Raw genomic sequence first — 27,369 nt, 5'->3', positions numbered from 1 at the left:
CTCACCAGGGCTTATAAATCTATTTTTATAAAGTCCCTGCTTATAGTTACATGGCACCCAGCCCTAGGGGCACATAGGGCACACCTTAGGGGTGACTTATATGTAGAAATAAGGTAGTTTAAGACTTTGGAAGTACCTTTAATTCCAAAGTCGAATTTGCATATAACTTTAATTTAAAAGCAGCCAGCAAAGCAGGCCTGCCTTTAAAATGACACTGGGCACCTCAGCAGTGCACCTAGGTGTGCACCACCTATGCTGTGGTCCCTAAACCTACATGCCCTACCATATACTAGGGACTTATAGGTAGGTTAACTTAGCCAATTATAATTAGCCTAATTTGCATATCCATTTTACACAGAGCACAGGCCCTGGGACTGGTTAGCAGTACCCAGGGCACCATCAAAGTCAGGAAAACACCAGCAAAAAGAGGAAAATGGGGGCAAAAAGTTATGGGGCCTCTGCAATCAGCCCTGTTTTCTCACACAACCCCCCCCAGCCCACACGCCCAGGAGACTCAGCCCAACTCTGGGAGAGTCTTCCTGGCTTGTTAGGCGAGGAAGACAGTGAAGAAAACTGGCTGTCCCTTTGCAGGGCCTACTCTGCCTTATATCCTCCTGTCAGGGTCACTCCCTATGGGTAGTGAAGCCATCCCAACAGTAAAAGGACCCAACTCAAACTGAAACTTTCCTCTAGGGGGGTCTTCCTCCTTTCTCTCTGCCAACTTGGGTAGTGAGGTGCCCACCTCCCCTACTCCAAACTTTGCTAGGGCAACACCTAGCTTACCCAAAGAGGTCACCCAACACTTGAGCAACCCCACCATGACCAATAGGGTCAGGGGGCCTACTTTGCTATTGGCCCTGGGGTCTGCCTCCCAGGCCAAGTACAGTGCTGCCAGGAAGGCTAGCACCCAGCAGAGGCTACTGACAGCTGTCAATACCCAGAACCACACCCTAAGCTCTCCACTGACAGGTGGCTGAGCTGCTTTAGGGGGCATTTTGGGGTCCTGGCACCCCTCTTGCTGTCTAGAGTGGGGGGCTACCACTTCCTGTGGCAGACACCCTCCTTCCACTCTCCCTTCTGTCAGTGCAGGGGCAACACCCTGCATCTGGACAGCTGCCTGACTACTCAGGACTTCCTTGGTGTCAGGTGAGGCCTCACCAGTGCCAACTCTGGGCTCCCCCCTTACTGGGGCAGAAGGCCTTTGGCTCCCTGGAACTCTCTTTAAGAGTGGCCTACCCTTTCTTTTCTTCTTTCCTTTTCTTGGGGACCCCTGTCTCCTAACTGTAGGGACTGACTCCCCAGGACTTTGGGTTGGGGGGGCGCCCTGGGCGACCACCCCATCTGTGACCAGACTCACCTCTGGGAGGTCATTGCCCAGGATACAATCTAGGGGGAGGTCAGCACTGACTACCACCCTAATCCAGTCAAGGATACCCTCCCTCTCTAGGGGCACTATGGCTACAGGTTTGGAGGTGACCTCCCCTGTGGCTATCCTGACTTTCTTTGTCTTTCCTGGGACATACATGTCTGGCGTCACTAACCGGTCACTCACTATAGTGTGACTGGCACAGGTGTCCCTCAGGCCAGTGGTAGGGATCCCATTCACTTGAATGTGGTGGAAGTGCCTACTCCCACCCTCAGGGATCACCAGCTTACCATCTGGTCCTGTCTCCCAGCACAATGCTAGGAGGACTTCATCATCTGAGGAATCCTCCTCTATGGCTACACTGGACAGCCCAGTGCTAACCACCTTCCTTGGACAGGCTGCATCTCCTCTGAAGTGACCTGTCTGCTGACAGTCAAAGCAAGCCCTACTGTCCAAGAGTTTTTTTAACCCTGGGTCTCCCTGTCTCTGCTTGTCAGAGTGGGAGTGGGATTTACTCTCCTCCTTCTTAGGGTTCTGGGGTACAGAGGGAGTCTCTGTGGTGGGCTTACCACCTCCCTCCTTAGGTTTTTGGGGACCTGTCCCCCCCTTCTTGGAGTCTCCCCCCTGGGACTTGACAACCACCCTGGTTCTCAACCACTCATCAGCTGCCTCCCCTAGCTCTCTAGGGTTGGTCTGCTTAGAGTCCACTAGATGCTGGCGTAACCTTTCTTGGATACAATTGGTCAAGATGTGCTCTCTCATGATCAGATTGTATAACCCCTCATAAGTATCTACTTTGTTACCAATAATCCAGCCCTCTAGTGCCTTTAGTGAAATGTCCACAAAGTCAACCCAAGACTGGGTACTGACCTTCTGGGTGTCCCTGAACTTCATTCTATATTGCTCTGGGGTCAGACCAAACTTCTTGGCTAAGCACCTCTTCATACTAGGGTATGAATCTGCCTCCTCCCCCCTTAAGGTCAGAAGCCTATCCCTCCCTGAGTTGGGGACCAACTCCCACAAAAGGGAACCCCAGTATTGAGGCCTAACCCTTCTCATTTGGAGTGCCCTCTCAAAGGCCCCCAGCCACTTATCTATGTCATCCCCCTCTACATAAGCAGGAACCACCCCCTTGGGTAATCTGGGGCAAACTCCCCCACCCATGGACACCTCAGCTTCTTTATCGCTGCTTCCATCTCTTTTCTCTTTGTATGCCCACTTTTTCTTTTCTAGGGCCAGCTTCTCTGCTTCCAAAGCTATGTATGCTAGCTGGGCTTCCAGCTCTCTTTCTCTGATGGATGGGTTCTCTCCTCCTGAAAGGACCCCCTTCCCACCACTAGCTTTGGATCTGCCCCTAGTGACTGTATTTACTGAGGACCGTTCTTTCTCATCCTCACTTAGGCTCAGATGCCTTCCCTCCCCTGAGTGGTTAGAGCTAGCATCCTCCCTTCTTTCTCCCTCCTCTGGAGCTTCTTCTGACTCTACCTCTTGGGCCTCAGCCCATGCTGTCAGGGATGTGATCAGGATTTGCTTCCTGAGATCAGTGGTTGCAGGCAACCCTCTTTCAATACACAACCCCCTAAGCTGGACTACTGTCAGTGTGGGTAGGCTAGCCAGATCAAGCTCCATGGTTCCCTAGTTTTGTGTCAACAAAAACGTTTTGCAAAAATTGGAAACAAGAATTTAGAAAAATTACAAAAATTCAATAATTGAAATTAATCCAAATTAAAAATTAAAAACAATTTTTGCACTAGGACAATTTAAAGGATTTTTAATTTGTTTTACCTAAAACTGTAACGTGATATTGAACACAAGTACAGGATCCCGTCGCTGCTTCCAATTATGTTGGAAAATGGGTTATTGGTAGGGCAGGTAGGTACCTACACCTAGCAACAAGCCACTAACCTCCACCTAGGTACAGTTAGGTCTCAGTAAATTAATCCCAGCTCAACCCTTGGTAACTTGGCAACGAGCGTCAAGGCTTAACTTAGGAGACAAAGTGTAAAGCATTCAAATATCACAAAACAGTAATTAAATAAAACACAGGAAACAGTTTAAAAATCCAAAACCAATTTATAAAAATAGTTTATATTTTTATCTTTAAAATGACACAAAAACGATTAAAATCGGTTCAGGGGAACCGGAGATATGAATTTTTAAAGAATTATTACTTTTCTAGCGCTTAGAAACAAAAAGCGCCAATCGGGTCATCTGGTTGCACCTCGACCGGGGCAAAGTCAAACTTTCAGGCCGACCGCGATGGAGCCCTGCTCGGCTACAGGTCGCAGGAGGCCTCGGTTAAAAAGTTACCTTCTGACTTAGTCTTTATTTTGAAGTTTTTCTTCACCGGGACGAACCTGCGAGTTGAATCCGACCTCCTGGAGCCCTTGTCCGGATACGCGATGAGGGTTTCCTCGGTGGAGACTTTTACCTTCGGACTTAGTCGTTTTTTCGAGATGAAAATCCTTCGACCGGGGTAAACCTGGATCTTGATCCGACGTCCATGGAGCCCTTCTCGGATACGATGGCTGGGAGGTCCCGGTCAACTTTTTACGTTCGGACTTAGTCTCTTTTTTGGATGTTTTTCTTTACCGGGACGAACCACGAAGTCAGGCCGGGTCGCGGTTGAGGCAAGCCGGCTAGAATTTCCACGGCGGGTCGGTCCCTCTCTGGAGCTTTTTTCCAAAAATTCTCAAATCTTTTCCAAACTTCTGGGGCTTCACCCAGATGTTCTTTTAAGGTTCTTTTGGGGTCCACAGCTCACCCCAAGGGTCCAGAAGTTCTGTGATGGTCCTTGGGGGGTGCGGACTTCAACTCCCAGAATGCACCTGGCGCAAACTCCTTTTTGGCCACTGGACAGTGGTCAGCTGGTCGCTTTCTTCAGGAGTTGGTGCAGGGGACTCTGGTTAGCAATTTTTCACCTGTAGCAAACAGGGAGTCCCTCCTTGAACCAGTTGAAGCCAGGCAAAGTCCTTCTTGTGGTGAAGCCCAAGTGTGCAGCTGGTGCAGTCCTTCTGAGTGCAGGGTCCAGGTGCAGGCCAGGGGTCCAGCAGGGCAGTCCTTCTTCTTCTTTAGTTCCTTTCTTGTTGAATTCTGGAGGGGATCTGAGGCGTGGATGCAGGTCTGCCAGTTTTATCCTTGCTCCTGGGTGAAAAGCAGGGGGGCCCTGGTTCTTCAATCAGGGACAGGGTCGTCCCCCTGTGATGACCACTTCCTGGGAAGTGTGGCAAAAATCCATCCCAGAAGGCAACAGTCTCTAAAAATCCAACATGGATGAATCTGATTTTTGGAGGTTACATCTGGCTGAGCCCACCCACTGGTGTGGCTAAAAATCATAAACACACCCCTCTCCTGCCCTCTCGTAATCTAATCAAGGGGGCACCTAATTGTCTGGGGTTGCAGGATGTGGGGGTGTTGCTGGGTGCTGCAAATGTCCTTCTCTGCCTTTGAAGACCAGTTTGGCAGCCCTCCCCCTTCCTGCCTCACCATCTGCTGAGGGGAGATTCTCTCCCCCAAGCACATTCCTTTGTGTGAAGCCTGGCCACTTCACACCTCATCAAGGCAGCCTGGCAGAAGCTGCTGCAGGCTGGCCAATCAGAGCACAGCAGCAAAAACAATGCAGAGCTGAAATTGGCAACTTTTTAGGTAAAGTCTAAACTTTTTACCTGAACTAGTTATATTAAATCCAACAACTGGAAGTTGTAGGATTTATTACAACAATTAATTTGATACCAAATTCTTGGTATGCAACATTTAAGGAGACTTTAAAATTTAAAATAAAGTCTGCCCATTCTAGCCTATGAAGGCCATTTACTTCAATGAGGGAAAAACTAATTTGGCTGTTTTTACCTCACCAAGGCTTATAAATCTATTTTTATAAAGTCCCTGCTTATAGTTACATGGCACCCAGCCCTAGGGGCACATAGGGCACACCTTAGGGGTGACTTATATGTAAAAATAAGGTAGTTTAAGACTTTGGAAGTACCTTTAATTCCAAAGTCGAATTTGCATATAACTTTAATTTAAAAGCAGCCAGCAAAGCAGGCCTGCCTTTAAAATGACACTGGGCACCTCAGCAGTGCACCTAGGTGTGCACCACCTATGCTGTGGTCCCTAAACCTACATGCCCTACCATATACTAGGGACTTATAGGTAGGTTAACTTAGCCAATTATAATTAGCCTAATTTGCATATCCATTTTACACAGAGCACAGGCCCTGGGACTGGTTAGCAGTACCCAGGGCACCATCAAAGTCAGGAAAACACCAGCAAAAAGAGGAAAATGGGGGCAAAAAGTTATGGGGCCTCTGCAATCAGCCCTGTTTTCTCACACTGACATACAGTGGGTAGGGACTCTGGCTCACCTATTAGCCACACCCTGTGCCTCTGTGGTTGGGCCATCACATTTGTGATGCTGCTATTCCTCAAAACGAAGGCGTCATGCACCGACCCTGGTTACTGGCAGTGACGTGGGAGATATACTGGTCCACCAGGCACACCATTTGCACATTCAGTGAGTGGAAACCTTTCTGATTCCTAAACCCCTGTTCATTCTGACAGGGGGGACAAACACAATATGTGTACCGTCAATCTCCCCAATAATATTAGATATGTGTCCCATTGCATAGAATCCTGCCTTCACAGTGGCCAAATCTTCCACCTTAGGCGAAAGCAATGTAACTGCACATGTGTTTCACCAAGGCAGATAATACCCTTGCACAATTGAGAACATTGGCTGTGACATTCCTGCTCCCATGTCCACTGTCACTTGGAAAGAACCAGTTGCCAGGAAATGGAGCACTGATAGAACCTGCACAAGAGGGGGGATCCCAGTGGGATGACTGATAGCTGATATCAGGTCAGGCTCCAATTGGGCACACAGCTCTGTATTTGTGGCCCTGTCCAGTCTATAGGCGAGTATTATGTACCTGTCCTCCAGTGTGGCCAAGTCCACAAGGGGTCTGTACACGCGGTTTGTCTCCTCCTCCTATTCATCTGCAGTGGTAGGTATCTAAGGGACACAAGAGTGAGTAGGCTGTCACAATTTGAACAATGGAACCACCACCTCAGTGTGCGTACAGCATTAATGTTATGGGACAGTGGGAATGGAAATTTTTGTGCAATGACGCAGTCATGGAAGATCTGAATGTTGTCCACCACCATGAAATGGCGACCGCCTTTCCTGTATCTAGGGACCGGTGGAAGTGAGGTAACTCTGCTGACGTTGGGCATCGTAGCGGAAGGCGGTCTTACACCGCCATGCAATTTCTCATTGGCTAATATGGGGTTCTATGGAGTACAGGGGTCAATGAGGATCAGTGGCGTACACTGCCGCGGACGTGACTGCCATTTTCTGTCTATACCCTCACTTGATTCCTGACTTTCCACAGGACAACACCTCAACTGCGTGTCCTGCTGTGACCTGTGTCTGGAACCTCCCATGGCCAGTGTGACCAGGGAAAGGGCCACTGCCTTCACTTCGATGGAGTTGGAGCACTTGGTGGATGGGGTCCTACCCCAGTATGGGCAGCTGTATGGGCCTCCAGACCAGCAGGTGAGTACACACTGGGCACGATGCATGTGGGAAGGTTGCATGGAGATGTGTGTGCAGGCATCATGTCATCTGTGGGGGGATATCTGGTGGTAGTGTACATGGTGTGCGCAGGGCTGTGCGTGTGCCAATGGAGTTGGAAACGGGATTTGTTGGCCATACGTGTGACCGGCTGGATGGTATGTATAATGCTGTCCTCCTGTCAGTATTACCTCTACAGGTCAGCGCCCATCAAAAGAAGGGATTGTGGCATGCCAAGGAAGTGCGGAAACCTGGGGGTCTACAGCAGGTGGAGCACCCACTGCAGGAAATGGTGGGAGGACCTGAGACGCTGGGCACGGAAGACAGCGGAGGCCCAGCTGGGGATGGCCTCACAACGAGGAAGGGGTGCCCGTCGGAACCTGACCCCCCCCTGATGGCCTGCATACTGGTGGCGGCCTACCCAGAGCTAGATGGGCGCTTGAGGACATCACAGCAGCCACAAGGGGGTGAGTACAGTGAGCAAATTAAAATAATTGGTAGGTGGCTTGGGATCCGGATGGTGGGTGTGAGTTAGTGGGTGCCCCTTAATGCCAGGACAGACATTGCAGTGTGATCCAGCTCAAAGGTAATGGGTGTATGTCAAATGCAGGTAACCTAGCTCAGTTGCATTCCATGTCAGTCAGTGCCTTGTGGGTCCCAGGAGGTGTGCAGTTGGCGGTGTTTGGCCCTCATCTTGCTGTGACATATAGCCAATTGAATGCCAGTGCAATGCATAGTGCTCAATCCTGATCTCTGTGTGTGACAGTACTGTGTATGCCAACTGTGGTCTTGGTGCTGTAATTGACCCAGTGCTCCCTTTCTCTCCTGCCTTTCTCCTTCTGTCATCCTGTTCATGTGTGCATTAGCATCATGTGGCAGAAGAGCAGGGGCACTAGCGACAGAGGGAGCTGCATCCCACAGTACCCAGGAGTCCACCGATGCCGAGGGAACCAGTGGGACAGAGGCCGAGGGGAGCACCACAGCAGAGGCAGGAGGTGACAACACAGACTCTGATTCCTCCTCCGATGGAAGTTCCCTGGGGGTGCGGACACATCTGGGACCACCCAAGCTGCAACTATAGCCGCCAGCCCTGTACCAGCACCGCCCTCCCAGTAGCCCCTCAGTGAGTTGCCTGTGCTCGCTTACCCCAGAGGGTGGGCATCTCTTTCCCCCCAGACATCTCAGGCCCTGCCCCAGTGAGCCCAGTTGCCCTGAGTGAGGAGGCTATTGACCTCCTGAGATCCATCTCAGTAGGGCAGTCAACCATTGTGAATGCCATCCAGGGGCTGGCATCCCAGATACAGCAATGCAATGCATTCTTGGAGGGCATCCACAGTGGATTGGTGGCCCAACAGATATCGTTTCAGGCTCTGGCCTCCTCTCTGATGGCAGCCATTGTCCCTGTTCCTACCACCCCCATCCAACTACCACTTCCCAGTCCCAGTCTCCTCAACCCCAACCCATCCCATGCACACATACAGATGAGCATGCGCACAAAACATCACACAAGAGTGGCACAGTCAAACACAGGCACCACACTTCAGTCCACAAGCACTCACTCAAACAACAGACATCCACATCCACTGCCTCCACTGTGTCCCCCTCCTCCTTCTCCTCCACCTCCCTCACAGTCACTTCCACACCTGCATGCACTGCTTCAACAGCCACCACCAACATCACCACACCAAGCAGCACACACACCTCACTAGCAGACACCTCCACAACATCCATCCATGCATCCCCTGTGTCCTCTCCCAACCTGTCTGTCCCCCTACCTAAAGGACACAAAAGCAGGCACATCAGTACACTGCCCATGCACCTGCACCCAAGTCCAGCAGACGTACTCCTCCAACAACCATTCCCTCAACTTCCACTCCCACCCCTCCTCCCTCATTCCGCCCTACCCTCCCTAAGAAGCTTTTTCTTGCCCAACTTCACCTCTTTCCTTCCCTTCCCTTCCCTTCCCCTGTCCTGCCTGTAAGAGCAGAGGCCAATGACCCAGCCCAACACCTCAGCCAAACAGTCCACAGGGACAGTGGAGGCACCTCCTAGTCGTGGAGGCAAGACAGTGAAGGATCCCACTCTACCAGCCAGGAAAGAGAAGGATCCCACTCCACCAGCCAGGAAAGGGAAGGACCCCACTCCACCAGCCAGGGAAGAGAAGGATCCCACTCCACCAGCAAGGAAAGGGAAGGATCCCACTCCACCAGCCAGGAAAGGGAAGGATCCCACTCCACCAGCCAGGAAAGGGAGGGATCCCACTCCACCAGCCAGGAAAGGAAAGAAGCCATTATCCCCTGCTGAGACACAGCAACCCTCACCCCCTGCAGAGGCTGGCAGGGTACCACCACCAACGGTGGGCACGGGGCCCTCATCCCCTGCTGAGACACAGCAGCCCTCACCTACAGCAGAGGCTGCCCAGGAGGCACCTTTCCCAGCTGAGACACAGAAGCCCTCACCTTCTGCAGAGGCTGGTAGGGTACCAACACCACCACCACCAGTGGGCACGGGGCCCTCATCCCCTGCTGAGACACAGTAGCCCTCACCTGCAGCAGAGGGCATGTAGGCCACCCTCCAGGGACTGATGTACAAGGAGCCCCCTCCAGAATCAGTGGCCATGTACCCCACCTCAGAGACTGTGAACTTGCGCTCCCCAGCAAAGGATAATGGGCCAGGGGCCCCCTCCTCAACCAGTGGGCAATTTAAATCTCAGTTCTGCTGACCTGTAGTCCTTGTATTATTATGCCGTGTGTCCTGTGCCACTGGTTTACGTCTGCAGCTGGTTGTGTGTATGGTGTGTGTGTGAATGGTGTCAGTGTGTCACTCTCCTTTTCCTCCCTCCCTCCCTTGTGTGCTAGGCAGCTGTACTCACCGTCGTCATCTTCGTCGGTGTTGGTGTTCCAGGTGGAGCATGGTGTAGAAGAGCATCGGGAAGACTTGAAGTTCCGGTTCCATGGAGGCGTTGATCTTCTCTGTGTTTCTGTTGGTGAGCCTTTGATCATCTGTGATGTGTTTCTGCCAGGCTTTTGATGGCGTTGGTACCTCCCCGGAAATCGTGGCGGTTTGCTGTGTGATGATATGATGGGCAGTATCTTGTCTTCTGCCTGGCTGTTGATGGCTACCGCCGTGGTGCGTGGTGTTAATGTCCTGGCAGTTGGTGTGGCACATTAGCCTTCTATGGGAGTTCTCACTGCTGTGGTCTTGATCTGGCGGTAATTACCGCCAGGTTGTTGCCGAATTTAATGCCACTTTAACAGTCACCACCAATGTCATGATGACCACCTTTGTGTGTAGCTTCTAAGCTAGATCTAAGAACTGAAATTACATTATATCAATCAATCAAACAGGATTTTTAAAGTGCGACTAATCACGGTTGAAGGTATCCAGGCACTTGCAGGTCTCAATGGCTCATTTGAAAAGGCAGGTCTTGAGGGCTCAATGGAATTCTGGATGAGAGGTGATGGTCAAGAGATGCGTGGGGAGGCTGTTCCAGATTTTTGCTGCTATGTGGGTGTGAGCAGGGGTTATCTTAAGTGTGCATATCCATTGCCCTGACTAGAGTGAGGGATCCTTCTTGGACAGAGTGCAAACTGACTGCCAAATAGAGACCCCATTTCTAACTTTGGTGATCACCAGTGAGGATAGAACTTGTATTTGTACTTGACATACAGTGATTATGTGTAAACTATTGTTTTCAGTGCAGACCATTACGTGACCACATACTACTTGTTTTAGCTTTTTTGTCTTTTTGGACTTTCTCTGCTTCCATTTTTATGATTTTTTAACTTCTCTTGGGAATTCTCTAAACTACTTTCGGAACTTTGCATTTTTTTTTGTACTCACCAACATGTCTCAATCTGGGGCTGCACCAGCTGTGATTACAAAGACTGTTTTTGAGTTGGAGAAACTGGAGGAATACACAGTGGTTCTATTGAAGCAGTTTTGTAAGGATCTTGCTGCCCAAACAAGAGCTCTGCCAGGAAGCAGTAGCTACAAAAGGCATTGAGGGCCTAGGTGGCAGCCAAGGAGGCTGGGGGGCGCACAGAAGACGAGGGTGAAAAGGTGCAGGGTAATCCAGGTGGTGTAGTGGATGTACCTGTTCTGCCTAGGTGAAGGGTCTCCAGGGCAGGTAGCAGTGTTTCATCTAAGGGTCTGACTCCTAAGGAGTTGCAGGACAGACAGGCAGAGAGATTGCACCAGTTTGAACTAGAGATGCTTAAGATGGAGATGGAGATGGAAGAGAGGAGACTGGCAATTGAAGAGAAAAAGTTGTTCTTAGCTCATAAAGTCAGTTTAAGGGAACTGAATGAGGGAGTCAGTATAGTAGTCTAGTAGAGATGGTGGCAGCAGTACCTTAGTGCAGCCTGAGAGGAGGGTGCACATTCTTAAAGATCTGGTGAAGGATTACAAGAAGGAGGATGACATCTATCTGTGGTTCAAGGGGTATGATTCTGCTCCCCACATGAAGATGATCCCTGAAGCACCTTCTGTTGCGGGTCTGTGGAAACATATTGAGGTAGAGGGGAGGGACACTCTGCCATACTTTGGGGATCCTTAGGATCTCTATCATGAAGGACACCCTGCTCAAAAGATAAGGTCTGACCCCTGAGCAGTACAAGGACAAGTTTAGGTCCTACAAAAAGAAGGAATCCCAAACCTGGTTGGACTTGTTTTGCTGGTCACAGGGTGGTTGGGTGAAGGGCAGTAAGGTAATAACTTATGAGGGGCTTTACAACTTAATTGCTTGGGAGCAGCTGTACAGTCTTTGGGGCATATTTATTGGCCCCAGGCGCAACAGGAGCATAACTTTTTGTGACGCTCCTGTGGCGCTAAGCACAGCGCCGTTTTTACAAGGTGGCATTAAGCCACTTTTTGTGGCTTAATGTCACCTTGTAAATACGGCCCCTTGCCACACAGCACTCTGTGTGGACGGGACATGCAATGGGTTTTTCTGTGGGCGTGCCACAGCAACACCCATTGCATTTTAACGTTGCCTCAGATTTATGAAATTTTATAAACCTGAGGCAGTGCCAAAATCTACCGCCACCCCCATGGGTGGAGTTAGCAGGGCACAATGAGGAAGAATACCTCCTCATGTTTTGCTTTTTCTATGCGTGCTGCATTCTGCAGCACACATAGAAAGAGCAAAATGCAAGAAATGATTGTTTATGTGCGGGAAGTTGTCCCTTCCTGCACATAAACAATCATTTGAAAATGACGCTTTGGCACTTCTTTGTGTGCTGTATTGTGCAGCAAACACAGAAGTGCCAAAGCGCCATTCATGATTGTTTATGTGCAGGAAGTGACACATTCCCGCACAAAAACAATCACCCCCCTCAACGCAGACATCCTAGCACAATGGTGCAAGGATGCCTGTGTTGGGGCTGAAGCTACATTTAGTGCCAGCACAGGGGACAACACAGGGTAACACTGTATTTTCTTAAATATGGCGCACCCCTGCGTTTCTAAAGTGACGCAGCGTGGCGCTACCAATTTTGGCGCAGCACCGAGCATGAAAGAGTCGCCCAGGTGTCTACCAGAAGGAGGAAGTACAAGGGGTGTACGGAACCCACCCCAGAAGTTCCCACGGTCCGGGAGGAAGCTGAACCTGAAGGGGATGCTCTGGAGCCTACAGTGAAACACATAGCTGAACTGGTGGAGGTACCTGAGCTGACTCAGTGGCAGCAGGAAGGGGGGCCTACCAGGGAAGCATTCTGTGAGGCACAGAAAACATGCCCAACAATGGAGGGTTTATGGCAGCAGGCTGCAGACCAGGCACCTGGTAAGGAATCTGGTTCACACTTGATTTATTTGGAGGATGACCTCCTATATAGTGTGCCTAAGGTTGCTGAGCCTAGGGCAGCCCATGTACTAGTAATACCCCGGTGCTTCAGAGCTTTCCTACTGGGTTTGGCTCATGATGTGCCTTTAGTTGCACATTTGGGGCAGGACCAGACCTTTGAGAGGCTTGTCCCCCACTTTTTATTGGCCTCAAATGCACAGGCACTCCGATGCGCACTGTAGGTCTTGCCAAACTTGTCAGGCAAGTGGCAAGAATTGGGGGAAATAAAAGGCTCCTCTCCAACCGTTTCCTGTTGTCAGCACCCCCTTTGAAAAGGTAGGTATTGACATTGTGGGACCTCTGGATCCCAAGACGGCCACGACAACAGGTTTATCGTGGTCTTGGTGGACCATTTCACCAGGTACCCAGAAGCCATTCCTTTGAGATCAATTACTGCCCCTGTGGTGGGACGTGCATTGATATGGGTTTTTACTATCATGGGGTTCCCCAAAGAAGTGGTATCCGATAGGAGTGCCAACTTTATAGCTACATATATGAAGTCTTTGTGGAAGGAGTGCAGGATAGCCTACAAGTTTACCACTCCTTACCACCCCCAAGGAAACGGTCTGATTGGAAGATTCAACCGCACCTTGAAGGGCATGATCATGGGCCTGTAAGGGCCCTTGAGATGTAAGTGGGACATCTTCTTGACATGCCTTATGTTCTCCTACAGGGAGGTGTCACAAAAGGGTCTTGTATTTAGCCCTTTTGAGTCGTTGTATGACTACCCTGTGAAAGGACCTTTGAGTCTGGTTAGGGAAGGCTTGGAGAGTGCCTCCAGTAAGCACCAGCAGGATGTGCTCAGTTACATGCTGGATTTAAGAAACCAGACTGCCCACTTCAGGAAGCTTGCTTAAGCGGACCTGGAAGCAAGCAAGGAAGATATGAAACAGTGGTATGACCAGAATGCCATTCTAGTTGAGTTTCATCCTGGACAAAAAGTATGGGTGATGGCCCCAATGCAGCCTCGAGCTCTCCAAGATAAGTGGACTGGGCCTTTTCAGAGGTGGAGGAGTGCAAGAGTGATATCCCCTATCTGGTGAACTTGCAGACTCCTAGGAACCCTTTAAGGGTCCTACATGTGAACCGCCTCAAGCCTCATTTGGAGAGGACAGAGGTGACTATGCTCTTGGCAACAGATGAGGGGGTGAATGAAGAGAGTGAACCTCTTCCTGACCTCCAGTCTGCCAAAGAGAAAGAGGGTTCACTGGAGGGTATGACCCTCTCCCCCTCCCTGACTCTAGAACAACAAAGGGACTATCACCAAGTATTGGGACAGTTTGTCTCTCTCCTTTCTTTAATCCGAGGGGTCAAGTGCTTGTGCACACATGATGTGGACACTGGGGACAGTCCACCTGTGAAACATAAGGTTTATAGGGTGACTGACAAGCTTACAGCCAGCATTAAGGATGAGGTATCCAAAATGTTAGCTCTTTGGGTTATTGAGTTTTCCAGTAGCCGTCGGGCCAGTCCTGTGGTCTTGGTCCCAAAGTCTGCTGCTGCTGGTGCCACTCCAGAAATCAGGTTCTGGGTGGATGACCGGGGATTTAGTGCAGTCACAAAGACTGACGTGCACCCCATCTCCTGAGCTGATGAGCTTATTGATCGGTTAGGGGATGCCAAATATCTCAGCACTTTTGATGTAACGTCTGGATATTGGCAGATTGCTCTGACTGAGGGGACTAAAGAGAAGCTTGCATTTTCTATCTTGGACTGGCACTATCAGTTTAGGGTGATGCCCTTTGGGTTGAAAAATGCCCCAGCCAACTATCAGAGGCTGGTTAACCAGGTGTTGGCTGGATTGGAAAATTTCAGTGCAGCCTATCTAGATGACATTGCTGTGTTCAGCTCCACTTGGGAGGAACATTTACAGCACCTCTGCAAAGTATTAGAGGCCCTGCAGAAGGCAGGCCTCACTATTAAGGCAAGTAAGTGCCAAATAGGGCAGGGTTCTGTGGTGTATGTGGGACACCAGGTGGAGAGTAGCCAGGTAGCACCCCTACAGTCAACAATTGACACCATTTTGGCTTGGGAGCCCCCCAAGACCCAGACTGAGGTGAGAGCTTATCTAAGTCTCATAGGTTACTATAGGAAGTTTGTTAAGGGGTATGGCACCATTGTTGCTCCCTTAACAGAGATAACCACCAAGAAGCAACCCAAAAAGGTGATCTGGTCCTAGGCTTGCCAGACAGCTTTTGATGCCATGAAGGCAGCCATGTGCTCTGCAGCTGTGCTGAAGGCACCTGACATCTCTCAAGAATTTGTTGTGCAGACTGATTCTTCAGTGCAAGGTGTAGGATCACTGTTGTCACGTCTAAATTAAGAGAGCCTAGACCAACCTAAACCAGCCTGTAGCCTTCATTAGCAGACGGTTACTTCCTTGGGAGCGTAGGTGGCATGCAATTGAGCGTGAAGCTTTTGCTGTGGTCTAGGTGCGAAAGAAGCTAAGACCTACTTGTGTGGGACTCTCTTCCGGGTTCAGACAGACCACAGGCCCCTCAGATGGTTAATGCAGATGAGGAGAGAGAATCCAGAACTGTTGAAATGGTCTATCTCCATACAGGGAATTAACTTTACCATGGAACACCACCCTGGAACAGAACAAAACAATGCAGATGGTCTGTCCAGATTCTTCCACCTTAGTGAAGAGAACTCCCATGAGGTTGGGTAGTTCTTCCCACTTTCAGCTGGGAGGGATGTGGAATCCTTGTCCCTGTCTTTTCTGCCTCTGCTTCCCATGTGACTGTGTGCTGGACTGTGTTTACTGCTGACCAGTGCTATAGTGCAAGTGCTCCCTGTGTAAATTGTATATGTAATTGGCTTTCCCATGATTGGCATATTTGATTTACTAGTAAGCCCCTATTAAAGTGCACTAGAGGTGCCCAGGGCCTGTAAATCAAATGCTACTAGTGGGCCTGCAGCACTGGTTGTTCCACCCACAGGAGTAGCCCTGTAAACATTGCTCAGACCTGCAACCACAGTGTCTTTGTGTGCAGTTTTAATCTGCCAATTCGACCTGGCAAGTGTACCCACTTGCCAGGCCCAACCCTTCCCTTTTTGTACATGTAGGGTGCCCCTAAAGTAGGCCCTAGGTAGTCCCATGAGCATGGTGCACTGTATGTAAAAGGTGGGAAATGTTCTTATGTGTTTTACATGATTTAACAGTGAAATGCCGCAAAATTTGTTTTTCACAGTTGCAAGGCCTGTCTATCTCATAAGTTAACATGGAGGCTACCTTTAAATATCTTTTAAGTGCAGTTTCCCTTTGGGAGCAGATTGAGATGTGTAGCTTGGGGCCTCTGAACTCACAATTTAAAAATACATCTTTTGGTAAATGTTTGAAAATGCTACTTTTAGAAAGTGGGCATTTTCTTGCTTAAACCATTCTGTGATTGGTATTCCCTGTCTGGGTCAGACAGTTGGGCTGCTTGTGAATGCCCTCTAGACAGTGACACAAAGGGAGCTGGTGTGTAGCCTGCATGATAGGCCATCTGGGCTAGAGTGAAGGGAGGAGTGGTCACTTACACCTGAATGGGCTGTCCTTGCCCTCACACAATGCAGTCTCCAACCCTCTGGAATTTGTCTGCAGCCAGGCCTGGGGAAGGCAGGATCTTGTGAACAACAGAGACTTTCCCTTGTGATTTGCCTACTTTAAAGGCAGAAAGGGGTATAAGTAGTGGAACCAAACCCCCAGATTTACACATGACTTCTGGAACCAAGAGGAACCTCTACGAAGGAGAAGAGCTGAAGAGCTGAAGGAGGAGTACTGCCCCTTTGCCTGTGACCGTGCTTTGCTGTGTTGGCCTGCAGTTTCTGCTCCTGCCTAAAAGCGGAAAAAGACTGGTTTTTGTTGTATACTCCTGCTTGTGAAGAATCTCCAAGGGCTTGGACTGAGCTTGCCTCCCATTTTGAAGTCTCACGGCCATCAAAGACTTTCTCTGCCAGCACCTGGACTATTTGCTGAGACTCCTGCCCTGCCAAGTGGTACCCTATCCAGTCCATGGGCCCTTGGAATGTGCAGCTGGTAGAATAAGGACTGAAATCCATAGACAAGAAGATGCACCACCTGCAACGCAGCTGTAAAAATGATGCCCCACCCGATTCACTGCTGATTTCAACACACCACCTGCATCGTGACTGGGAAATTGAAACATCACCTGCATCCCGTCTGGAGAAACGATGCAACACCCACTTGCTGCTGCTAAAAATGACACAAACCCCAGACAGCGTGGTTTTCCATCCCTGTGCAGCAGGATTTCACATGCATCATCGCTGGGCATTCAAATCATTGTGAACCTGCACGGACCCGGGGTGCCCCATCTAGAAAATGATGCATCGCTTCCTGCTGGAGAGAAAAACAATGCAGTGCTGACTTTTTTGATGCACTCTCGCCCGTGCATCTTTATTTATGACGCAAAACAGGTACATTGTGTAACAACGTTTCCATTGTTTTCTATGGAGTAAGAATCTATTATTTAACAAATTCATAACTTTACTCGTATATGTTAGATTGTTGTTGTTTTGGTTTTGCTTCATTTAGATAATTATTGCCTATTTTTCTAAACTGATGTGGTGTCCATTTTGTAGTGTTTTCACTGTATTACTGTGTGTGTTAGTACAAATACTTTACACATTGCCTTTAACATAAGCCTGACTGCTTGTGCAAAGCTACCAGTGGGTGAGCAGGGATTATCTAAGTGTGTATCTCCATTGCCCTGACTAGACTGAGGGTCCCTGCTTGGACAGAGTTCAAACTGACTGCCAATCAGATATCCCATTTCTAACGTATGGCATTTGTTACCAACATAGATTGGATAGAAAATATGTTACCCCACTATCACTTGCTATTAAAAGAGAACTCCTCTGGTCACCAGTGACATCATTTTTCAACTCCTCTGCCTCAATGGTTAATTTACATCATCTCCTTAGTGAAGAAGTTTCAAAACCCCTTTAGCCTTTCTACTTATTTAGCTGACTTTATATTAATTGTAAATATATGTTTCACTCACTTATTTGTGCTATTTGTGCTACATTACTGTAATACTTTTAATTCACTTTATTATACTGTTGTATTCAATATTACTAACGTTATGTATATTTTCCTTCTCCATTGTCTCTCCACAAGTTCATATAATGTTTTACAATTTTGTAAGAAATTTCAAATATATTTATAATACAATTGTCGTACTGTATTATAACTGATATTAATATTCAATTTCCTTTATCTCTATTTCAATAAAATTATTTTATAAACTAAAAAAGATAATTAAATGACTGACATTCATTAAGCTGAAAATGCAGTTTGAGTGAGAGCCTTGTCATTGATTAATATTCCTTCTAAGAAAACCTGCTCTTTATTTCCTGGTTCATGTGGATGCTATAATGTAAGTAGCAGACAGAGCAGGGACAGCAGTCTGGTTGTTGGTCACATACTCTACTTCCAGCATGGGTGCCACTGTCTGGCAAAATCATAGCTGTTTGTCTCAGTTCTGTTGAGAATGGTCAGAAACTGTTTTCCTCTTCCTTCTAATTTATTTTCCTTTGTTTTATTTTGAACCCTGAAGTCTTCATAGTTAATTTGTTGTATGCCTTTTCCTCTTCTCTTCTCTTCTCTTCTCTTCTCTTCTCTTCTCTTCTCTTCTCTTCTCTTCTCTTCTCTTCTCTTCTCTTTGGATTTTTCTCTAGACAATGAATGTTTTGAATGAAGAATGGTTTGTTGAGGTGTGAATATTAGTGGTGAATTATTGTAAACATAAATGGTAGGTTGGAATATTTATATATACGGTTGGAAGGTGTGGGTGTTTGTTGAAACTTGACAAGTATGGTGCAGTGCCTTAAAATGTCAACCATTACTCAGCTCTTGTTCCCTTCATAATATCACAAATCAAATAAAATGATGGATGGAGTGTTGAAACTTTTCAGGCACTCACCCCCAGTCACAGATATGGGTTTAATCCATCGTTGTTTTGCTTGCCACGTCACCCCAGTTTTGACCCAGCCATATGCAAGTTAGTTTCAACACTCCGTTCATCATCCTTTTGTGTTGCTAAAGTTACCCTTCATAATATCACCATTAATTGGTTTCATTCAGTTTGGAAAAAATGTGGTGTCATTACTTCAGTGTAATATTTACTATGGCCTTTTGTCATTAGGTATTTATAGGCAAATGCTCTCACACTCAATGCCTTTGAGGGGTAGTTTCCAATAATCATCAGGGGTATCATTCAATCTTAAATGAGTTACCTAGGATTAAAATCAAATAACATAATGTCATACCTCAAAGACAGCCAACGTTCTCCTCGTGTCACGACTCACGTGCTGCTGGTGCCTGGAAACCGCTGATCTATTGGCGTAGGTCTTGAGGGTTCGGCTTTGGCCCAGAAAAGGGCGACTCTTTCTAGTAGCCACGGTGCTGCAGGCAGTGGAAACGCCAAGAACAGACCGTGCCCTTTAGAATTAGTGCCAGAGGGAAAAAACCCCAATAAAGGGGAAAAACCTCCAAAAAATGTATTCCTGAAACGAAAACAAAACCAGGAATCAAACAGGAACAAAATGCAGGTAAATGCAAAATTGAAAAGATTCAGAACCGAAGGCTAAGAATCAGGAGCGAAGACACAATCTGAGCAGAAAGTGATGCAGCGCAAGGAAAGGGAGAAAACAGAGCCCTTATATACCAAGAAACAGGAAGGAAGTAAAAAGACACCATTTTAGATAGGGAAAAAATACATAGGATAGAATAGAACAGGAACCGTAGAAAATAGGGACCAAGGAATGCTGGGAAGAAAAAGGTAACATGGGAAAGGGGAAAGACATAAAGAAAGGACAGAAAATGTCTTGAAAAAGTAAAGAAGAAAAAGAAGAAGAAGAAAGAAAAAGAAACAGGTAAGGAGGGGTCAGGGGAGAACAGGGACACAACAGAAGGCAGAGCGAGGCCCAAAATAATATCTGGGGCCTCGCGCTGTACAAAGAAGACTCGGGGCGCGCCGCGTCCTGAGAACGCGCTGCGCGGCGCAACAGTAGGTCCCCCCCCCGAAGGTCTAGGTTTGAAGGGAAACAAACGATGAAAACGAGAAATCAAAAGAGGGGCGTGAACAGAAGAAGCATCTTCCCAAGAGCATTCACTAAGAGGATAACCCTTCCAGTGAATCAAATACTGAAGACGCCGGTGAAAAAGGCGAGAGTCACAAATTTCTTGAACCTCATATTCAGGGACATCATTCACCAACACAGGAGGAGGACAAGGAAACTGACGAGAGAAAGGATCAGGGACATAAGGTTTGAGTTGGGATACATGAAAGACCGGATGAATTCTCCAAGAATGAGGCAAGCGAAGACGAACAGTGACAGGATTGAGCAACTGAAGAATACGAAAAGGCCCATAATAGCGAGGCGTGAACTTATTCAGAGAAAGGCGAGAGGGCAAGAATTTGGAAGAAAGCCAGACTTTATCCTGAGGGTGATAATCAGGAGTGGGTCCACGTTTCTTATCAGCGATCTTCTTCATATATCTCTTAGTGTGCAATAAATTTGATCTAATTAGCTTATGGAGTTGCAGGAGACGTTTGGAAAAAGATGTAATGGCAGGCAGAGGAGAGGTAGATTGAGGAGCAGTAGGAAAAGAGGTCGGATGATAGCCATAGGAACAGAAAAAGGGAGTGACCTTGGAGGCACTATGGACAGAATTGTTGTAGGAATATTTAGCAATAGGAAGATAAGTGTTCCAGTTGCTTTGGGTGGAATTACAAAAACAACGAAGGTATTGTTCTAGTCCTTGATTCAAACGCTCAGTTTGTCCATTGGTCTGAGGATGGAAACCGGATGATAGTGCTATATTGATATTCAGTGTCTTGCAAAAATGTTTCCAAAACCGGGAAATATACTGGGGACCCCTGTCAGACACAATGGTATGTGGAAGTCCATGGAGACGGAAAATATGGTCGATAAATATCTGGCTCAATTCTTGGGATGTTGGTAATTTCTTTAGAGCAGTAAAGTGGGCCATCTTAGTGAAAGAATCAACAGTGACAATGATAACCTGGTTTCCAGCTGATGGCGGAAGTGAACACATAAAGTCAGTGGAAATAGTATGCCATGGCGTTGGTGGAACTGGCAAAGGCTGTAGTAATCCTGCAGGTCTGCTACGGGGAATCTTGACTTGGGCACATATGGGACAAGCCTGAACATATCTTTCGACATCTGATTTCCAGGTAGGCCACCAGAAAGATCGCGAAAGAAGTTCTTGTGTGGCCTTAATACCTCTATGTCCAGCAACCGGTGAATCATGGCACATCTGTAATGCTTTGTCTCGCACTCTGTTAGTAGGGAGGAATAACAGCTTCTGATGAAAAAAGAATCCTTCTTTCTTGCATAAAAAGGTTCTTAATTTCTCTATTTCGCTATTAGACAGGCTGGAATACTCCAGTTGTACCTCATCCAGAAAAGATTGAGCAACTCCAATGATCTTACTAGGCTCCAGTAGAAACTGAGATGGGGAAGGAGTACAATCTGGATAGCGTCGAGACAGAGCATCAGCCAGAATGTTTTGAGATCCAGGAATATAGGTGATGTAAAAGTCATACTGACTAAAGAAAAAGGCCCAACGCGCCTGGCGACTATTTTGGCATACAAAATTACGTAGACATTGCAGATTACGGTGATCTGTTCTCGCCTCGAAAGGCTCCTTGGATCCCATCAGAAACTGTCTCCATTCGATGCAGGCTGTCTTCAGAGCTAACAACTCTCTTTCTAGTACTGAGTAATGTTGTTCAGCTGAAGAGAGAATATGGGACAAATAGAAAACAGGATGTTCAAGACCATCATCTTCTTGAAGTTGAAGCAAGACTGCTCCAATCGCTTTTTCGGAAGCATCAGTAACTACGATAAACTGTTTATTGGTATCTGGATGTCTCAAGATGGGAGCTTGAGTGAATGCCTTCTTTAATTCTTGAAAAGCTGTTTCAGCCGCCTTGGTCCAGACAAACCCCTGTTTTAGATTTTCCTTCTTTAAGGTATGGGTTATATGGCTGGTCTGTTTAGCAAAGTCTTGAATGAACTGCCGGTAAAAATTTGCTAATCCCAGGAAACATTGTGTTTCTTTGATAGAAGAGGGTGAAGGCCACTCTAGAATTGCTTGTACCTTTTCTAGGTCCATAGCTATGCCGATGGAACTTAAATGATAACCCAGATATTTGACTTCCGCCTTATCGAACTCACACTTTTCGGGTTTACAGAATAGTTGATGTGCTCGGAGTCTGTGAAGGACTTGTTTCACATGAGAAGAATGGAGTTCGGGGTGTCTGTAAAAAATAAGGATGTCGTCCAAGTAGATTACGAGTGTCTGGTTCAAGAGATCGGAAAATATTGAGTCCATAAACCTTTGAAATATAGCAGGAGCGTTCGTAAGACCAAAGGGCATGACTTTATATTCAAAATGACCGAACGGTGTCCTGAATGCTGTTTTCCACTCGTCTCCTTCTTTTATACGTAAAAGGTGGTAAGCTCCCCGAAGATCCAACTTGGTAAAACGTTGAGCCCCTCTGACTGCCTCTAAAATATCCTTAATGAGGGGCAAAGGATAACGATCCTTAATAGTTATCTTGTTTAGGCCTCGAAAGTCTATGCAAGGACGAAGATCTTAGGTCTTCTTAGGTACAAAAAAGAGAGGAGCCCCTGCTGGAGAAGATGATGGAACAATGAGACCACCCTGTACATTTTCCTCCAGATACTCCTTAAGAACTTCCTTTTCAGGTTCCGTGAGAGAATACATCCTCCCAAAGGGAACGACTGTTCCAGGTTCCAAAGGAATAGCACAATCGTACTCTCGATGTGGAGGTAATACAGGTCTGGATGGTTTTTGAAACACGTCTTGGAACTCTAAATAATGTTCAGGAACCCCTTGGACAGTGTTGATGGAATACTCCGTAGTACTCTTCATAGGTGTTAATCTGTTTGGTGACCAATATTTATCGGAAGCAAAGCAATTTTCTTGACAAAACTGTGAGGATAAAGAAATTGTCCGGGTTACCCAGTTCACATATGGGTTATGTCTAGTAAACCATGGAATTCCGAGAATAATGGTATGGTTGGGAGATGAAATGAGATCAAAAGAGAGGTGTTCTTGATGATTACCAAACTGTAAATTTAACATCAAGGTCGTAGTATCGACTGGACCTGAGGATATTAAAGATCCATCCACGGTGTGTACTTGTTCAGGAATGTCTTTGGGTTGAGTGGGAATTTGCCGATTAGTGGCCCATGTCTTATCCATGTATATACCACTAGCACCACAATCCAATAATGCCATAGTTCTTTCTTGGCGGCCATCAGGTAGTTGTAATATGACTGGTAACACGAACAAGTAAGTTGTATTGTCGTTGAATGAGCTGATAGAAGGTATAGCCGATGATCCCGTCCCCTCCCTTCTTACAGAGGACGGGAGGTGGCGTTTCCCAAGGGTCTAGGTGGACGTACAGGACACGTACGAAGCATGTGACCAGCAGAACCACAGTAGAGGCACAATCCCTTCTTCCGTCTGTCTTCCTTCTCACTAGCAGAGAGTGGCCCTCGAGTAGTATCCACTTGCATGGGTTCCCCTTCTATATCTTTAGCAGGAGGACGAGATTCCTCAGGATGAGGTGGATACATCCGTGAAGAGCTTGGCTGAGACGATCCTCTACTCCTTCTCTTCTCCATTCGTCGTTCTTGAAGACGATACTCGATGGAAAGTGCTTGATCCATGAGGCCACGAAGATCTTCAACTCTGGTGGAATGTACTAATTCATCCTTAATTTCTTCCTTAAGTCCTCTGCGAAACAAAGTTACCAGGGTACGCTCCACCCAAGTGGTCTCTGCCGCTAATTGACGGAAACGTGTAATATATCGGAGGACATCCTGGGAACCTTGCTGGATATCACATAATGCTTCCTCTGCCGAGGCTTCCAATCCGGGGCGACTAAACATTTGTTTGAAGCGGGTCACGAAGGCAGAATAGTCCGACAATACTGGATCGTTGGATGACACCATCGGGGTTGCCCAGGCCAAGGCAGGACCGGATAATGCACTAATAAGATATCCCACCTTTGTCCTGTCATGAGAGAATTGGGTAGGTCTGAAGGCGAAGTAAACCGTTAATGCATCCAGGAATTCACGCAGTTTAGTTGGTTCACCAGAGAAGCGAGGCGTTGAGGCGGAGATAGTCGGAACATCGCCACTGCGGAGGGCCGAAGCCTGTCGTAAGACCGCATTCTCGTTGCGCAATTGTTGCAATTCCTGAGCTTGTTGTTGAATAGTAGTCAAAAAAGATGAATCAGGATCTGCAGCCGCCGCCACTGTGTCATCCATAGTGTCAGAAGATGTCGGAATGGTTTGGCGCTGCATTCTGTCACGACTCACGTGCTGCTGGCGCCTGGAAACCGCTGATCTAGTGGCGTAGGTCTTGAGGGTTCGGCTTTGGCCCAGAAAAGGGCGACTCTTTCTAGTAGCCACGGTGCTGCAGGCAGTGGAAACGCCAAGAACAGACCGTGCCCTTTAGAATTAGTGCCAGAGGGAAAAAAACCCAATAAAGGGGAAAAACCTCAAAAAAATGGATTCCTGAAACGAAAACAAAACCAGGAATCAAACAGGAACAAAATGCAGGTAAATGCAAAATTGAAAAGATTCAGAACCGAAGGCTAAGAATCAGGAGCGAAGACACAATCTGAGCAGAAAGTGATGCAGCGCAAGGAAAGGGAGAAAACAGAGCCCTTATATACCAAGAAACAGGAAGGAAGTAAAAAGACACCATTTTAGATAGGGAAAAAATACATAGGATAGAATAGAACAGGAACCGTAGAAAATAGGGACCAAGGAATGCTGGGAAGAAAAAGGTAACATGGGAAAGGGAAAGACATAAAGAAAGGACAGAAAATGTCTTGAAAAAGTAAAGAAGAAAAAGAAGAAGAAGAAAGAAAAAGAAACAGGTAAGGAGGGGTCAGGGGAGAACAGGGACACAACAGAAGGCAGAGCGAGGCCCAAAATAATATCTGGGGCCTCGCGCTGTACAAAGAAGACTCGGGGCGCGCCGCGTCCTGAGAACGCGCTGCGCGGCGCGAGCCGAATGCTCGGCTCGTGCCGCACCACGCGGCGCAACACCTCGTGTTTAATGCACCTCACTTCATGTCCTGATACCTACTACTTCAAAATTGAATGCTAGCTCAAGCTTGGTCTCAAGCACCCTCCATTTAATCTCTTTGGTGCTATTCTTGAAACCCAATATGGAGACCTTTTATGGTGAACAGTAAGATATTGAATGAAAGGGTGAAATCAGTTGCCACTAATGCTCTGCCATCTGCTTGTGGCATGTTGTGGGTTGAGGTTGAAGAGGATTTCTAGCACATTGTAGGCAGCTAGGTCTGTGCCACAGAAAATATGTACGGGACAGCGTTGCATGGGTCCTTACTCCCTGAGAAGAGGATATAGTGGAAGACAGATTACAAGACCTGTTAACCACAGGGAAATATCCTACTTAAAATAATAATTTAACAAAGTGCTATGCAGGTAAGATGAGATGCACGGATGAGCCATAGACAGGCTCAGTATGTCCCACAGGGATACGAGCTGGATACACTGTTACATGGAAGGCAGGGGTCTGAACAGAGGCATGCCATGCAGGCAGAGATGACGACTAGAGGGGGGCTGAGCTGTTCATGGTTGTAGATAGACCATGTGTCACTGTTAAAACTGTCAGCCTTAAGGTGGACTTCCTCCAAACCTTTTGTGTTCTCCCCTAATATTTGGCTAAATAGATTTTTGTTTCCCTTAGGAATCCTAACCAGTGCTAAAGTGCCTGGGTTCACTCCATAAAACATGGTAAGATTGGCTTACACCTGATTGGCATATTTACTTTACTAGTAAAACCCTAGTGAAATGGTATACTATATAACAAGGACAGGTAAATTAAATGTTACTACTGGGCCTGCAGCACTTATTGTAACACTTTAAAACATATCCCAGGTCTACCCTTGCAGACTGTGAGTAGTTATAAACTACAAATTCATCCTGACAAAATAAACCCCTTGCAAGCCTAAAACTCCCTTTAAAAGATATTTTAATCACCCCTAAGGTAGACCATAAACAGTCAACAAGACAAAGTGAATTTTATTTAAATAGTTGAACATGTAATTTTGAGTTTTACATGTCTAGGTACTGAGAAACTCACACATTTGTTTTTCACTACTATGAGGCCTACCTCTTCCATAGGATAATATTGGGTTACCTATTACATTTTAATGTGTGATATTTTTTTGATTGGGAACAGATTGAAATTTCATTTTTGGTGTCTAAGCAATTGTAATTTAAAATCCTCTTTAAAGGTAAAGTTGGATTTTAAGTCACAATGCTGAAAATACCACTTTTCAAAAGTTGCAGTTTTCTTGTTCTAACCATCTGGTGCCAGCGTCCTGTTTCTTGGGCTGCTTGACTATGTGTAGTTGGCCTTGTTTATCTCTCCCAGACAGCCACACAATTGAGATAGTGGGTGTTTGCAGGACTGGCCATCCTAGCAGGATGAAGAGGGGGAACTGGTCACAGTGAGACACAACCTCATCTCATACATAAAGAACATCACACTAGGCTATTGTGACTGCAGACAGACTGAGACTAGGTTAGGGAGTCAGGAAATTCCAGACACTTCTGTGGGGGGGTAACTCCAGAATTTTTGTTCACTTCAAAGTTGGCACTAGGTATACACTAGGACTCTCAGACACACTATTCAGTTAATTTTTGGACCTGCTGAAGGACCCTCAATACTCTGCTGCCTGTAGTCTGATGTGTACTTCAGAGGACTGCCCTGCTGTTCCCGAGTGGACTGCCCTCCTGCCCGAAGCATGCCTTTTGCCCCCAGAGGACCACCCACCTGCTTGAGACCTGGTTTCCTGCTGGAACCCAAGACTTCCAGAGTGACACCAAGGTATAGTTGGCTGACCTCCTGATCAGAGGCTCAGGGAGAGAAAAGGCTTCAACCATCTTGAACCTGCACCAGGACCCAGCCTGAGTGAGTAATGAACCTCCAAGTGGTGCTCACGGATCTTCGCTGGTTTGCCTGACTACACGGCAGCTCCTGCTACACACATCTCTACAGCAGCAAATCCTTTTCATCAGCTCCTCTCAGAAGGGGGATACAAACTTGTGGAACCCTCAGTGGCTACAGCCTGCAGCTTTGTACGACTGGAGATTTTTGACTTCCATAAAAGAGACTAGGGGTCTCATTATGAGGCTGGCAGGCTGACCATCAGCCCGCCAGCCCCGTGAAGAGGAGACTTCAACAGAACTGGCAGTCTCCCCCTGTCCCATTACTTGGTTTCCTCTGGGCTGACCGGCGGAAACCATCTGAAGTCTGTGAAACCATGAGGCGGTATTGACCTTGGCTCCTCTTGGAGCCAAGGTCAATGTTGTTACACAGAGGGTGCCCCCAGTACCCTCAGAATGTATTCTGTCTGTCTTAGCATACAGTGAGCATTCTGAGGGTGCTGGGCAGTAGGGCCCCCTGCACTGTGTTTCTGCCAGCCTTTTCATGGCAGGGTCCTCCCCATGAAAAGGCTGCCGGAAACTGGA

Source organism: Pleurodeles waltl, chromosome 10 (genome assembly GCF_031143425.1).
Source record: "Pleurodeles waltl isolate 20211129_DDA chromosome 10, aPleWal1.hap1.20221129, whole genome shotgun sequence".
Classification (NCBI taxonomy): Eukaryota; Metazoa; Chordata; class Amphibia; order Caudata; family Salamandridae; genus Pleurodeles; species Pleurodeles waltl.
Note: the sequence above shows the minus strand (reverse complement) of the source record.